General features: G+C 45.8%; 1 protein-coding gene across 7 annotated transcripts in view; it reads right to left on the bottom strand.

Annotated features, from left to right (window-relative positions):
* RHBDL2 (rhomboid like 2) overlaps nt 1-12,077 on the bottom strand; it is a 51,103-nt gene extending 39,026 nt beyond the window's left edge. For 6 of the 7 annotated variants that reach the window (XM_039244447.1, XM_039244442.1, XM_039244448.1 and 3 more), the window contains exons 1-2: nt 11,860-12,077; nt 7,606-7,702 (exon numbers count right to left, since the gene is read on the bottom strand). The gene's annotated coding sequence lies outside the window, so the exon portion shown is untranslated. Of the gene's footprint in view, nt 1-1,537; nt 1,587-7,605; nt 7,703-11,859 lie in introns of those variants that run through there. The other variant, XM_039244443.1, reaches the window with a different exon arrangement.
* Nucleotides 12,078-14,905: the final 2,828 nt, after the last annotated feature.

Below are 14,905 nucleotides of genomic sequence, written 5' to 3'. Positions count from 1 at the left end.
AGATCATGACCTGAGCCAAAGTCAGACGCTTAACTGACTGAGCCACCCAGGCGCCCCAACTCATTTCTTGTTCTGTGTGAGGGAGACACAGTGCAAGGAGAGCACAGAACCAGGAGACCTGTTTTCTGGTCTAGACTCTGCCACTTCCTGGCTATGTGAGCTGGAGCCAGTCCCTTCCATGCTCTGAAGACAGCTTCCATGGCTCTCTCTCACCTGCACAGTGAATTAGACAGTCTGCCTAGTAGTTCCCTAATCTGGCTATGTCTTAGAATCCCCTCAAGCATTTGTTTTTCAACATTCGTTTCCATACAGCTTCCTGAGCCCCACTCCTGAAAAAACTAATTTAATAGATTTAGCCGATCTCCGACAAGTGACATGGAGAGGGCAGCACCTATGAGAACCACAAAGTAAGGACTCCAGGGTCCACTCCTCTCACAAACTGTGATCATCCAAGAGGTCATGATCTCACAGTTTGTGAGTTCGAGCCTCACATCGGGCTCTGTGCTGCCAGCTCAGAGCTTGCTTCAGATCCTCTGTATCCCTCTCTCTCTGCCCCTCCCCTGCTTAATCTCTCTCAAAAATAAATAAACATTAACCAAAAAACAAAAAAAAATATACAGGAAGGAAAGATAGGGGCATCTATCCAGGCCACATCAACCAAGAGTCTTACATCACTTTTTGTTGAACAGCGCCTCCCACTACCCTTTTCCTCTACACTCTGTCCCATTATCATTCCCATCGCTGACCTGTCAGAGGAGACCCGCAGAGCCACCATGCCCTCATGGCTACAAAAGGTCTTGTCACCTGACTTTTTGCTTGGCACCGTGAAGACCCAAGTTCTGCTCCCAACATAGCCTTTCATTTCCCTGTGCCTCAGTTTCCTCAGCTGTAAAACAGACCCCCCTTTCTCTCCTCAGTATCTTACACAATTATTGTAAGAAGCAAATGAAATAATAAGAGTTGCTGTAACACTGAGCATTACTGCCTGCGAGATTCTATGCTAAACACTCAATGAGCATTAATTTTCACAACCTTATACAATAGGATAATAACACAAAAAATTTTTAAGATAAAACAGGATAATAACACCCCCTTTTATAGATAAGGAAACTCAGGCTCCTAAGTAACTTGATCAAGGTAATGCATCCAGTGAGGGGAGGGCTGGGAGAGGAACCCAGGGCGTCTGACTCCATAGACCCTGTGTGTTCCTCGGCCCTGTGGCTCCCATGCACCAAGTGTTAAAGAAGCATACATCTCTATTTTGATTATGTTCATCCCATCCTTCCCTCTCTCCTAATCTCCCTTTTCTTGCTCCAGCTCCCCAAACAGACCCACAAGAGAGCCCGGGAGTTTCCAAGTGGAAAGTCAGCAGCCCAGAGGATGCGGCTGGGAATCCCCATCATTCCCACTGCTGCCACAAGGAGTCAAGATGCCTAGGAAAAGAAAAGGACTTGCCTCTGTGGAAACCCAGGGGACTAAGTCAGGTTCACCTTCCCTTCTTCATCTCACTCAGAAGAGCACAGGCACAGCCACCCACCTTAGGACAACTCCTCTTTGGCAGAAAGAGACTTTTGATCACTAGTTTATGCTGTTTTGCTAGTTGCATTCAAATGAGTAGGTTTTCAATATCTGAATTGTTTCTTTAAACAACTGGCCCCACCCATTCATTGGTACCAGGCGGGCCCCTGCCAAGGCTGAGTCCAGCCTTGATGTGGTCTGGGAGCCCTGGACAGCAGGCTGTGCTGGGTGTACCCAACTTTTGCCCAGGTGGGCCTGGTGGGGAGGCTTTTGGTGGTGTTGCTAGGCAACCTGGGTAATTGGAGAGGCCACAGATTGGGCTTCTGGGCCACAGAGTTTAACAGCCTCCTTCATCGTGCTGCAAACCATCATTATGCCCAGTTCCAGATTGCCTGCAGCAATCTCCGTGGTTTAGCCTGAAAGAGTGCTTTTTTAGCTACAGAAATTAAGAACCAGCTTTTCAATATTATGGGTTTGTGGCTGTGGTTGTTTTCTTTTTGCTGCATCTCTGAGGATACACTTGGAACAAATAAGCAAAAGATTTGAAAACAAAACCTGCTTTCACAAACCCCCCTTTCCAGAAGTTTTTCTTATTCCTAAAGCAAAGCAAACTCGCACTCGACTTTGAGGGTAACTAAGGTGGAGACACGCAGCCTCCTGAGGTCTCTGCATGCCCATTATGTGTTAAAAAGCTTCTCCCTTGAAATCCCACACAACTGTGGCTGTGGTTCGGGGTGGGGGAACCAGGGCCTTGGTCATGAGCAAGGCCTCTCAATAGAAAAATGTTTTTGTGCCTCTCCCATTCAACAACAACTGCAATATCCCCTCCCTAGTCTACAGAACCACTTTTACTTATACTACTTCAGTGGATCCTCCTAGCTGCGCCGTGGAGATGACATCATTATTATTCCTATTTTACAGAGGAAGAACTAAAGCAAAAGAGGCACCTGGGATCATATATCTACCTAGTCACACCAAAGCTGAGACATAAAGCCATTTTTCTGAGGCGATCCTGGGCTCTTCACTATACCACGCTGCTTGCCCAGCACTAAGATATGACATATATATATTTGTGCCTTATCATAATATAAGTAATAGTAATAATAATACACACTGGTGTAGAGACACATGAACTTCATCCTAACCTCAACACATCATCCTTGTTGATTGTGGTCAGGCTTTCAAAGCTGCCTCGTGTATGCTAAGGAATACGGAAGAATTCCCAGAGATGGACACCTTATTTAGCTAGGTTAACAGACCTAGCGTACCAGAGTACAGGGCTGAAGGGAAGCACTGATCCAAGGTCATCTCTTCCTTAATTCAAGGAGACGACTCTGTTTGATAGCATTATGATACTACTATGTTAGCCCCTTAAGTAAGGAGGCAGAATCATTGCTTTCGTTAGATACTTGCAGGTATTTTTCAAAAGGTCTTGTAGTGCCTCATCTACAATGTTTCGTGAATAGTGGTCTATTGATGACCAACTGTGCTAGTGTGCACAGGCCTAGATTTCTTGGGATGTGGGACTCTGGAAGCTAAAATCAGGGCAGTGCTGGGCAAATTGAACACCGTCACCTATCATAGACCACCTACATCAGAATCATCCGGGGAAGTCAGGTGAAGGTGGCTGGTTCTAATCCTATGGCAGTGGTTCTTAACCTTGGCCACACGTCAGAATTATCTGAGAAGATTATAAAAACATTGATGTTTGGGCTCATCCCAGAACAATGGCGTCAGAGCCTCTGGAGGTAGGGCCTGGATACTGTATATTTTAAAGTGTAACTCAGCCTAAAAGCTCCCACCCTAGACATTTGGATTCAGAGGGTCTGAGCTGGGATCTTGCCCAGGAATCGGCATGCCTTTTTGACAGCACCCCAGCGAATTCTTATGTGCACCGTGGTTTGATAACCAATGAATTCTTACATGATGTATGCATTCACTGGACAAGCATTCCTGAATGCCTTATGTATGTTGGGCTCTGGAAACACAAGGAAAAAACAAAACAAAATACCTCCTGTTCCCAGGCCCTCTCTATCCACTGAGGAATAAAATTCTACAAATTGTTCCAACATGGTATACTGTGATATAGATTTATAAGTGAGTCAAACCCATCAGGGTGATTACAGTTAATCAGTTCACAGAAACCTAGTGATAGATTTAAGCCCCATGTTGGGCATAGAGCTTCCTTTCAAAATAAATAAATAATAAAAGAAGATAAAGGGGCACCTGGGTGGCTCAGTCCATTGAGCATCCAACTTCAGCTCAGGTCATGATCTCTCAGTTCGTGAGTTTGAGCCCTGCTTCGGTGGGCTCTCTGCTGTCAACACAGAGCCTGCTTCAGATCCTCTATCTCCCTCTCTTTCTGCTTCTCCCCCACTTATGCTCTCTCGCTCTCTCTAAGATGAATAACATTATATAAAAAAAGGTTAAATAAATAAATAAATAAATAAATAAGGTTGACTACCCTGAAGCCACCATGCTATGAGGAAGCCCAAGCTAATCATATGGAGAGACTGGCCATGTAGAAGAGCACTGAGGTGCCAGACCTATGAGTGAAGCCTTCTTAGACCTTATAGCTCAGCTCATCCACCAACTGAATACAGCCAAGTCAGTGACCCCAGCCGATACCACACAGGGCAGAAGAACTGCTCAGCTGAACTCTGCCCAAATTCCAAACCCACAGAATCATAACAAAATAAAATGATTGTTGTTTTAAGCCTCCACATTTTGGGGTGATTTGTTAATATAGCAATAGTTACCAACATACATCACCAGAACTAGAAGACAGAATGGTATCCCATACCATTCTGCCTTTCCATTAACACTGTTCATCATGGAATCCCTCCATAGAGCAGACTGCTGATGTCTTACTTGAAATAATCTCCATCTCAGTTTCCACCCCTGCAGCCCCTCCAAAGCAAACACAGCCATAAATCAGAGTATAGCAACTCTCTCCTTAAAACCTCTCAATGGGGAGTGCTTGGGTGGCTCAGATGGTTGAGCGACCAACTCTTAATTGTGGCTCAGGGTTTGATCTCAACAGTTCGTGGGATCAAGCCCCATGTTGCGCTGCAGTATGGAGCCTGCTTGGGGTTTTCTCTCCCTTTCTCTCTGTCCCTCCCCCACTCACACTCTCACACTCTTAGTCAAAATAAATAAATAAACTTAAAAAAAAAAACCTCTCACTGTCTTCCAGATAAATACCAGATCCTTATCAAGGCTGGTGAGGTCCTGCATGACTTAGCTTCTGCCTGCTTTGTAGAATTTTACCATTCTCCCCCAACATCTATTTTTATTTTGATATACTGTTTCCCTTTTATATATATGTATTTTTAGGGACACCTGGGTGGCTTAGTTGGTTGGGCGTCCAACTTCGGCTAAGGTCATGATCTCACAGTTCGTGAGTTTGAGCCCCGCATTGGGCTCTGTGCTGACAGCTCAGAGCCTGGAACCTGCTTCAGATTCTGTGTCTCCCCCTCTCTCTCTGCCCCTCCCTTGCTCACACTGTCTCTCTCTGTCTCTCAAAAATAATAAACATTAAAAAATGTTCTTATATATATGTATTTTTATTGAAGTATTATTTTTATTGAAGTATTATTTTTATTGAAGTATTATTAGTTTCAGGTGTACAATATAATGATTCAACAATTACATACATTACAAAATGCTCACCGCCACAGGTGTAGATACCATCTGTCACCATATAACATTACTGATGTACTATTGACTATATCCCCTATGCTGTACTTTTCATCCCCATGACTTACTTACTTTATAAGTAGAAGCTTGTACCCCTTAATCCCCTCCACTTATTTCACTCATCCCATCTCCCCTCTCCTTTGGCAACTACCAGTTTCTTCTCTGTGAGTCTGTTTCTGTTTGTTTATCCATTTGCTTTGTTTTTAAGATTCCACAAATAAGTAAAATCATATGGTAGTTGTCTTTCTGTCTGACTTATTTCACTTAGCATAATACCCTCTAGGTCCATCCACATTGTTATGAATGGCAAGATTTCATTCTTTTTTATGGCTAAATAATATTCTATTATATATACTGCATCTCCTTTACCCATTCATCCACTGGTGGACACTGAGGTTGCTTCCATATCATGGCTATTGTAAATAATGCTACAATAAACATAGGGGTGCATGCATCTTTTTGAATGAGTGTTTTCAAGGTGCCTGGGTGGTTCAGTCAGGTAAGTGTCTGACTCTTGATTTTGGCTCAGGTCATGATCTCATGGTTTGTGAGTTCAAGCCCCGTGTTGGGCTCTGCCCCAGGAGCTTGGAGCCTACTTGGGATTCTCTCTCCCCCTCTCTCTCTCAAAATAAAAACCTAAACATTAAAAAAAATGAATTTGTGTTTCCGTTTTCTTCAAGTAAAGACCCAGAATTAGAATTACTGGATGGTATGCCATTTCAATTTTTTAATTATTTTAGGAAACTCCATACTGTTTTCCACAAGTTCTTTCTACCCCAAGAACACCCCAAGCTTTCTCCTGCCTTAAGGTCTTTGCACTTGCTGTTCCCTTGACCTAAACCTTTCTCCTTCACCCCTCCACTTCTCCCACACACCCTATATATATACAAGTCTACCTCCTTCATAACAAAGAGCACCTCCCTAGGAAGTCTTCCCTGACCCACCCCTCTGCCCACCCAGATATTCTATCACATTCTGCAGCTTATATGCTCCCAGTACTTGTCACTACCTAAAAACATCTGATGTGCTTACTCATTGTCTGTCTTTTCTACTAGAATATAAACTACAGAAAAAGTCAAAAATGTGTATTTTTTACTCCATCTGTAAGTGCCCAGTCAATGTTTGCTAAATAAGCCATCAAGAAATGAAGAAGGAAGGAAGTGTGGAGTCACAGAAATCACAGCAATCAGAAAACCCTGATCTTGCTTCACTTCTGCCTCTACTTACCCGTAGACAAGCCACTTCAGCTCCTGAGCTCCTGACCAGGAACCTCATCTTGACCACGATGCACGTGGCCAGTGATGTGTACATACGCCATATGCCAGAAGTCCTCACATTGTTTCGCTCAAGAATCCCCATTAGTTTTTTTTTTTATGTTTATTTAGTTTTGAGAGAGAGAGACTGAGGATGCACGAACAAGGAAGGGGCAGAGAGAGAGGGAAACAGAAGATCTGAAGCAGGCTCTGTGCTGACCGCAGAGAGCCTGATGCAGGGCTCGAGCTCATGAACCATGAGATATAACCTGAGCCAAAGTGAGAGGTTCAACTGACTGAGCCACCCAGGTAACCCCCCCCCCATCAGATTTTGAGAAAGCTATGACCCCCTCACACATTTTATGATAATGACTAAAATTATTGTTCACAGGTTAAAATAGTTTCCAAGATAGAATTTTCTGGGGGCACCTGGCTGGTTCAGTCAGTAGAGGAAGTGACTCTGGATCTTGGGGTTGTGAGTTCGAGCAAGACATTACTTAAAAGAGTTTGAGATTACTTAAAAATAAAATCTTTTTAAAATACCTAGAGAGACAGAATTTTCTGGCATAGTCTCATTGGAATCATACTTTTGATATATTTTCATCCAAACCTTGAAACTATAGATTTAGCTTGTTCAATTTATGGAAAATGTCTGCCGTGTAATCCGGTTATCAAAGTCAGTCCTTACTGTCACACCAACCAACCAAACCAGAATAATTTTTTATCTGTAAGAAAATCCACCTTCATTTTTAAAAATTTCTATAAATGAGTTTATCTGTATCCCCATGACAACTAACCCAGGTCCCAATTGACTCTACAATACACAGAAAAAGAGCTAAGGCACGTACATTGAAGTACGTGGTTAAAAGCACAAATTCTAGAGAGGAGATTCTAGAGTTCGGGTCCTGATTCTGCCACTTAGTAGCTCTGTGACCTTGGGTGACTTATTAAATCTCTGGTTGCTGGGGTGCCTGGCTGGCCCACTCAGTCAGTAGAGCACGCAGCTCTCAATCTCAGGGGTCATGAGTTCAAGCCCCAAGTGGGTGTAGAGTTTACTTAAACAAAAATAATAAAACAAGTGAAAAGTAAATTCTAAGAGTCTGTAGTAAGGCACCACCCCTTCAATTTATCTTACCTAATCTCTCAAGAACAAAGCATTCTCCAGTTGTCCTTCCGGTTTTTATGTCCTCAAGCAACGCACCATAGAATGATTTGGGACAAATCTAGTAAAGCTAGAGAAGGGAAACAATGAAAGCAGAGTTAGGGTCTCTTGGCTGGCTCAGTCGGTAGAGCATGTGACTTTCAATATCAGGGTCTTGAGTCCAAGCCCCACATTGGACATGAAGTCGGAAGGGAAGGGAAGGGAATGGAGGGAAGAAGGAAGGAAGGAAGGAAGGAAGGAAGGAAGGAAGGAAGGAAGGAAGGAAGGAAGGAAGGAAGGAAGGAAGGAAGGAAAGAGAGTTCACAAGGATAACTTAAAAGAATCCAGTAAGCAGATTGCTGTTAGGAAAGAATACCTATGGAATCTGAGGGCCTGGAAACTAATTCTCTGAAAGCTATCCATGTCCATGTACCCCCAGTTCCAATTCAACACACACACACCCCCGCCGACCAGGGGCATATTCAGAGCCTAGTATAATTCCTGGTGCCCCACCTACAATTCCTTCTCTCTCCTTTACATAAGAAAGCACAAGTTAGCAAGAAGTGTACCCCAGAATTTGCTCCTGATTATGCAAATGTAAATCATTTGTATATTTCAGTACTTTTATTAGGAAGACTAGATTAGGGGCACCTGGGTGGCTCAGTCAATTAAGCATCTGACTCTTGATTTCAGCTCAGGTCATGATCTCACGGTTTGTGTGTTCAAGCACTGCGTCAGGCTCTGAGCTGACAGTGCAGAGCCTGCTTGGAATTCTCTCTCTGTCCCTCTCTCTCTGCCCCTCCTTGATTCATGTTGTCTCTCTGTCTCTGTCTCTCTCTCTCTCCATCCCTCCCTCTCAAAATAAATAAATAAACTTAAAAATAAAAAAAAAAAAAAGAATAGATTGGCTGTAACCCAGCATACATCTGAGGCCAAAGCAGTAGTAGATCAGGACACCAGGCCCTTCATGAACCATTATGAAGTCCTAAAAAGGAAGTCCTAACCCAGATCCTTAAAAAAAAGGTTTATTTGCTCAGACAGGTAGGAACTCTGTCAGGCCTAGAGATCTTGGGTCCATTTCCAGGACCTCCAAGCATCAGCCACACTTTTAAAATATAAGTCAGATGGTGTCCTCCTTTTATTAAATCCCTTCAATAGTTACCCAATACCCTTGGTATAAAATCTAGTTTCCTTGACAAGGCTCATGGCCTGAGCCCTGCCTATTTATCCATCCTCATTTCTTGCTATTTTTCCATTTACACTCCACACTTCAGCCATCCGGAGCCTCTAACAGTCCCAGCTCCCACCCTGCCCTAGGCCTTTTCATGAGTATCTTCCTCTGCTAGAATATCTTACCTCCCCAGTTTGTTCACCTGGTGAAGTTCTAACAGCCCTTTCAAGATCCTGTCCTAAACGCCTCGGCTGCAAAGCCTTACTGAGCATCTACCACAAGCCTGCCATTGGCTAGGTCTTGGATACAGTAAAGAACAAAGCCGACATAGAATTAAATGCCCCTCATAGTTCCCTCTCTAGGCTTGGCTCCTGTCTAGGGTACCATGTCTACTTTGTATTATCACCATTTCTTCCACAAGGCTATGGGTACCTTGAGGATAAGACTTCAGTTTTATTCATCTTTGAATCCCTATTAGGGAGCCCACAGAATGCATCAAAAAAATGTTTCTAGGACCCATTTAATCACAAAGGATTTGTCAAACATTTCTTTTTTTTTAATATTTTTTAAAAAGTTTATTTCCTTATATTGAGAGAGAGAGAGCGCGAGCAGGTCAGGGACAGAGAGAAAGAAAGTATCCCAAGCAACCTCTGCACTATCCGAGCCTGATGCAGGGCTTGAACTCACCAACCGTGAGATGGTGACCTGAACTGAAGTAGGATGCTTAACCGACTGAGCCATCCAGGCGCCCTAAACGTTTCTGTATTAGGGATATGCAAGCTGCTGGTTAAATAACTGTGAACAAACAGATATGGGCAGGGACCCTCTTGGGACCAACAGAGCACTTGATTGAATGAATGATGGGTGAATAAGTGAATGAATTCATGAATCAGGAAGGAGTGTGCTCTTCCAGACTAGGATAAAGCAGCCCAGAGCAGGAGATGTACAGGAATTAAGGAGCTGGTGTCTAGGAAGCTAGGAGAATGATGATGTCCTTTTGTTCTTTCCCATACAGAGGAACTTGAAAGACAATAAGGACTTGAACAAAGAGCATGGAGGCTAGGGGTGCCTGGGGGTTCAGTGGATTAAGCATCAGACTTCAGCTTGGTCATGATCTCACAGCTGATGAGTCCGAGCCCCACATCAGGCTGCACGCTGGCAGCAGCAAGCCCTATGCGGGGGGCCGGGGGGAGGGGAGCCCAACTGCATAGTACTCAGTACTCACTGCTGTCAGCAGAACCCGCCTTCAGTTCCTCTAACTCCTCCTTTCTCTGCCCCTCCCCCACCCCAGTTTCCATGAGTTCTTTCTGTCTTTCTCAAAAATAAACATTAAAAAAAAAAAAGAGCATGGAGTCTAGACTCTGACCTAGAGTTGAATTCTGGATCCATTAGTTACTAGCCAGGTGAACTTAGGGAATCCTTTAGCCTGTTTGTATCTTCGTTTCTTCATCTATAAAATGGGGATAATAATATCATAACAGGGTTATGATTCAATGAGATAAGGTATTTAAAAGCCCTTAGGAGCACCTGGGTGGCTCCGTGGATTAAGTATCAGACCTCAGCTCAGGTCATGATCTCATAGTTGGTGGGTTCCAGGTGGCATTGGGCTCAGAGCCTGGAGCCTGCTTCAGATTCTGTCTCCCTCTCTCTGCCCCTCACCTACTCACGCTCTCTCTCTCTCAAAAATAAATAAACATTTTAAAAATATTATTTATTTTCATTTAAAAGCCTTTAGCCCGAGGCCGGGCAGAGTTGCTCTTAGGAATTGGTGGTTCCCATCACTCGCTGCTCAATGTGAGTGCAAATTCGGAAACTGCAGGAGAGCCTGCTGGGAACTTCATTTCCCTCCACTGCAGTCCCAGCCCTGGTCCGGTTTTCTTCCCCAGTCCACCCCCGCCCCTTTTGAGCCTCCCTCTCCCATCTCTACCTCCCCCTTCACTATCCATTCTAGGTGTACAAGTCTGCCTAAGTGCTTTCAAGGCCAGGGGTTGTCTCCCAGATCTTTACAAGCCTACAGGGACTGGGAGGTGGCAGCTGGGAGAGGCGGGGCAGGCAGGGAGGGAACCAAGGAAGGAAAGAGCACAGGTGTTTATTGAGGCCCCACTACCTCCTGGGCGCCCACCTTGGTGCCTGACATGCACTGTCTCCTGCCATCATCACAACACCACTTTAGGGATGGGCAAACTGGGGCTCAGGAAGTGAACGGAGAGCTGGAAGAGGAATCCAAGTGTCAGGACAGCCACCAAATAACCTTCCACTCTGCCACGCTGCCCACCAGCTCATTAATTATCCAATGCATGAAACACACGCCAGTTTTCCTATTCCCAGAGACTGTGTGCCCCCTCCCCCAGAATCCAGGTATGCGCTCAAACAGTGATGAACAAACAAATGAATAGTAACGAATGAATGAGCAAAATCCCTTAGAACCGATACCAGGAAGGAGGAAACAAATAACCGAGGGGGTGGCGCCTGGCAGGCAGAAGCTGGAGCGGCTGTCTCCAGGCTGTGGTCTCCAGGGCCGGAATGGAGCTCTAGCAACTGGCTCAGTTGGAGAGAGAAAAAAAAGTTGGGGGACAGACATGGGGAGGGAGGTTGCTTACTGGGAGAAAATGCGAAGAAGGGAGAAAAAGCCAGGGGTTGCCCAGAGCTGAGGAGGGAGGAGAGTGGCATTGCCTGGTCCCTGCCAACCATGTCCTTGGGGGAGAAACCAGACACAGCCCCCCATTCCTGACTCAACATGCTACTTTTTTTTAAGTGTGTTTATTTACTTAAGTAATCTCCACACCCAAGGTGGGGCTCGAACTCACCACCTGAGATCAAGAGTCGCATGCTCCTCCGACTGAGCCAGCCAGACGCCCCTCGACAAGCTACTTTTAAAATGAAAGTTGCAGGATCCCAAGCGGCCATCCTGAAGGATACTCCGGAAGGGAGGTTGCCAAGGGAGTACCCCAGGCCGGCTCCTTCCCGCAAGAGCCCCCGGGGCCCTCCGGCCTTTTTTTGCCCCCTGGCGCCCCCTGCCCCGCCGCCCCCTCCCCACCGCGGGCCCCCCTGCAGCCGTCCCAGCCCCAGCAGCTTACCTCGGGCGGCCGACGGGCGGCCCAGGCGGGACTGGCTGCACCCCGCGTTCCCGGGCGCCTGGGCCCAGGGGCTGCCTCCGCGGCCCTGAAGTTCCCGCCCTGCCCGGAGCTCCGTGGTCCCTCCCCAAACTGAAATCGTCCCAACAGGTTCTCAGCCCGTCAGCCCAGGGGGAGGGAGGCTGAGGAAATCCCCTCCCCGCCTGACACCCCGCCTGGGCCGGGCCAGCCAGCTCTGCAGCCTCACTCCTGGGCTGGCCCTGGATGAATGAGTCCTCCCCTCCGCCTGCCTGGGTCTGAGCCAGGGAGCCTGTGACAGTCTCTGCTCTCTCTCTGTGGCCCTGGCACCGGACTCCGTTCCTCCTCCGAGTCCTACCCTCCTGCGCTAGGTCTGCGTCTGTTTTCTTGCCTACTCAGCCCCTTGGGGAAGTCCTCAGCAGGGGGGTCTCTGTCGCTCTGCCTTTGGTTGTGGTGTGGCAGGAAGCCAGATCTGGTACTGGACACCAGAGTGGAGTGACTTGATGACCTCAGCAGAGCTTTAGTGACAAGGCCCCCGGGTTCTGTCTATCAAACGCATTCTGGGCCGTCTGGGTGGCTCAGTGGATTGAGCTTCAGACTTTGGCTCAGGTCATGATCTCACAGTAAGTGAGTTCAGCCCTGCATCCGGCTCCCCGTTCAACACTGCAGAGCCTGCTTTGGGTCCTCTGTCTCCCTCTCTCTATGCCCCTCCCCAGCTTCTCTCTCTAAAAAAACATTAAGCAATGTTTTTAAATTACAAAAAACCAAAAAACAAGTTCTATCTTGGCCCCTGGTGAAATAGGTTTACCAGTTTCTGATTATTCATCAGATGCATTGAGAATAACTCTCATTGTATAATAGGGAAAGATAGGATAAAATAGGCAGAGAGGGAAAGGTTGGGACCTGAGGTCCCTGGGTGGGGACAAACACATATCTTGAAACAATGCTGGGAGCAATCAACTACAGCAAACCCCCTCGGGCTTACGGTTCCCCCTAAGAATATAACAGACACCACCTATTCCCCCTGAGGTTCCCCTCAAGAATTTGACTAAAGACCTAAGTAAAAATAAGTAGTAGGCCATAAAATGTATGATCCACAAGGAAGGATATGGCCATTGACCACCCCTCATTCAATGGAAAGCCAATCAGGAATGGATAACCCAGCACCTAAAGCTATCCAGCCAATAAGGGTAGAACCTGAGAATAAACAAGGGGGAAGTGAAAGGGGGAGGGGAGCCCCAGAACCTTATAAAACCAAGGCCCTTGCCTTTAGTCCATGGACACTCACTTTTCAATGTCCCGTCTCTGTAAAGAGAGCTTTCCTACTATTCTTCCTTTCTAATCGTACACTCTAATAAACGTTTGCCTGCTGCTCATTTTGTGTCCATTTCTTCATCCTTCGAGGGGATGAGACAATGAATCTCAGGTACTGTGGTAAAAACTCCTGCAACAATTGTACTAGGCGCTGGGGAAGGGCTGATGTGCCTTTAGATATTCTTTGTAAATTAATAAGTTCACATTTAGGAGTTGTACATCAGTTGCTTGTGTACCTCTTTAATGTGAATCAGTACCTACAAATCTCAATTCTGAGATGTTATGTTCATGTTTCTAAGCTTGCAAAATTCAGAGCCTGACCCTGAACTTGGTGAATTCACCAAGATACGTTCCTTCAGAGCCATTGAATGAATCAGTCTTTTCAATGCTACCCTACCTAGCACTATCCCTCCCCACCCAACCGCCAGCATGAGGCCTAGGGGATCTTTACCCAATTGGATGTTCCATTTGAAATTTCTATAAATGTTCTATAAATGTTGTGCCTTTTTTTTCTCCAGCAGCTCTTAGCTGCTTAGGCAAAGAAAGTGGTAGGATTGATTCAGATTTGGGTGGTAAGGAAAGACAAGGGCCAAGTACCCTGCCTGCTCACCCTAGCGCCATATCTCTGAGAACTGCTCTTACCCACACCATCCCTTAGGACTTTGTCATATATGTATGACACAATCAATGTTGATCACAGTGATTTGACCAGAGAAGGACATTTGACTCAGGGGATGGCCAATTCATTTTCCTTTCCTAAAAATTTGCATTGGAGGCAGAAAGATTCTACTCTTGTAGTTAAAATGAAAAGCAGGGGCACCTGGATGGCTCAGTTGGTTGAGCGTCCGACTTCGACTCAGGTCATGATCTCACAGTTCGTGGGTTCGAGCCCTACGTCGGGCTCTGTGCTGACAGTCAGTTCAGAGCCTGGAGCCTGCTTCAGATTCTGTGTCTCCCTTTCTCTCTGATCCTCCCCTGCTCACACTGTCTCTCTCTGTCTTTCAAAGATAAATAAAACATTTAAAAAAATAAATAAATGAAATAAAATGAAAAGCAGTAATGAAAAGCTACAGAGAATTCCTCACATGGAGATACACAGTAAACTAATTTCCATGCACTCTGAGCTTACCATATCATGTGGGGAAAAAACAATCTTTCCTTCTGTGTGTTGCCTTTACCAGTCACATACAACGCTTCCCTTCTGACACTTCTGGTCACCACGTGTGTGGTTTTCCCCCACCAAGCAATTCTTTGAGACACCAGCTGAGTATCTGACACTGTCTACTGGGAGATAGCATCAGATCCCACGGGTAAGGGTTCAGTCCCACAAGACCATCCCCCACTTCAGATACCTGTCACCAGTATCCAAGTTATCCACAACTTCTTTTTTTAAATTTTTGTTTAAACTTTATTTTAGGAGGGGGTTAGAGGAGCAGAGGGAGAGAGACAAAAAGGGGTGGGGGGAGGAGAGAATGTTAACTAGGTCCACGCTCAGTGTGGAGCCCAAAGTGGGGCTCAATCCCATGACCCTAGGATCATGACCTGAGCCAAAATCAAGAGTCAGGTGCTCAACCGGACTGAGCCACCCAGGTGCCCCACCCACAACTTCCATCTTATTTGGCTGCAAATTAGAAGTTCCCATACCTCTCTCCTCTGGTTCAATTGATTTTGCTAGAGTGACTCACTCATGGGAATACTTACCATTACCAGTTTGTTA

This window comes from Hyaena hyaena, unplaced genomic scaffold, assembly GCF_003009895.1.
Source record: "Hyaena hyaena isolate Hyena2069 unplaced genomic scaffold, ASM300989v1 scaffold_237, whole genome shotgun sequence".
NCBI lineage: Eukaryota > Metazoa > Chordata > Mammalia > Carnivora > Hyaenidae > Hyaena > Hyaena hyaena.
The sequence above is the reverse complement of the archived record's forward strand: the minus strand, read 5'-3'. Positions and strand labels throughout refer to the sequence as shown.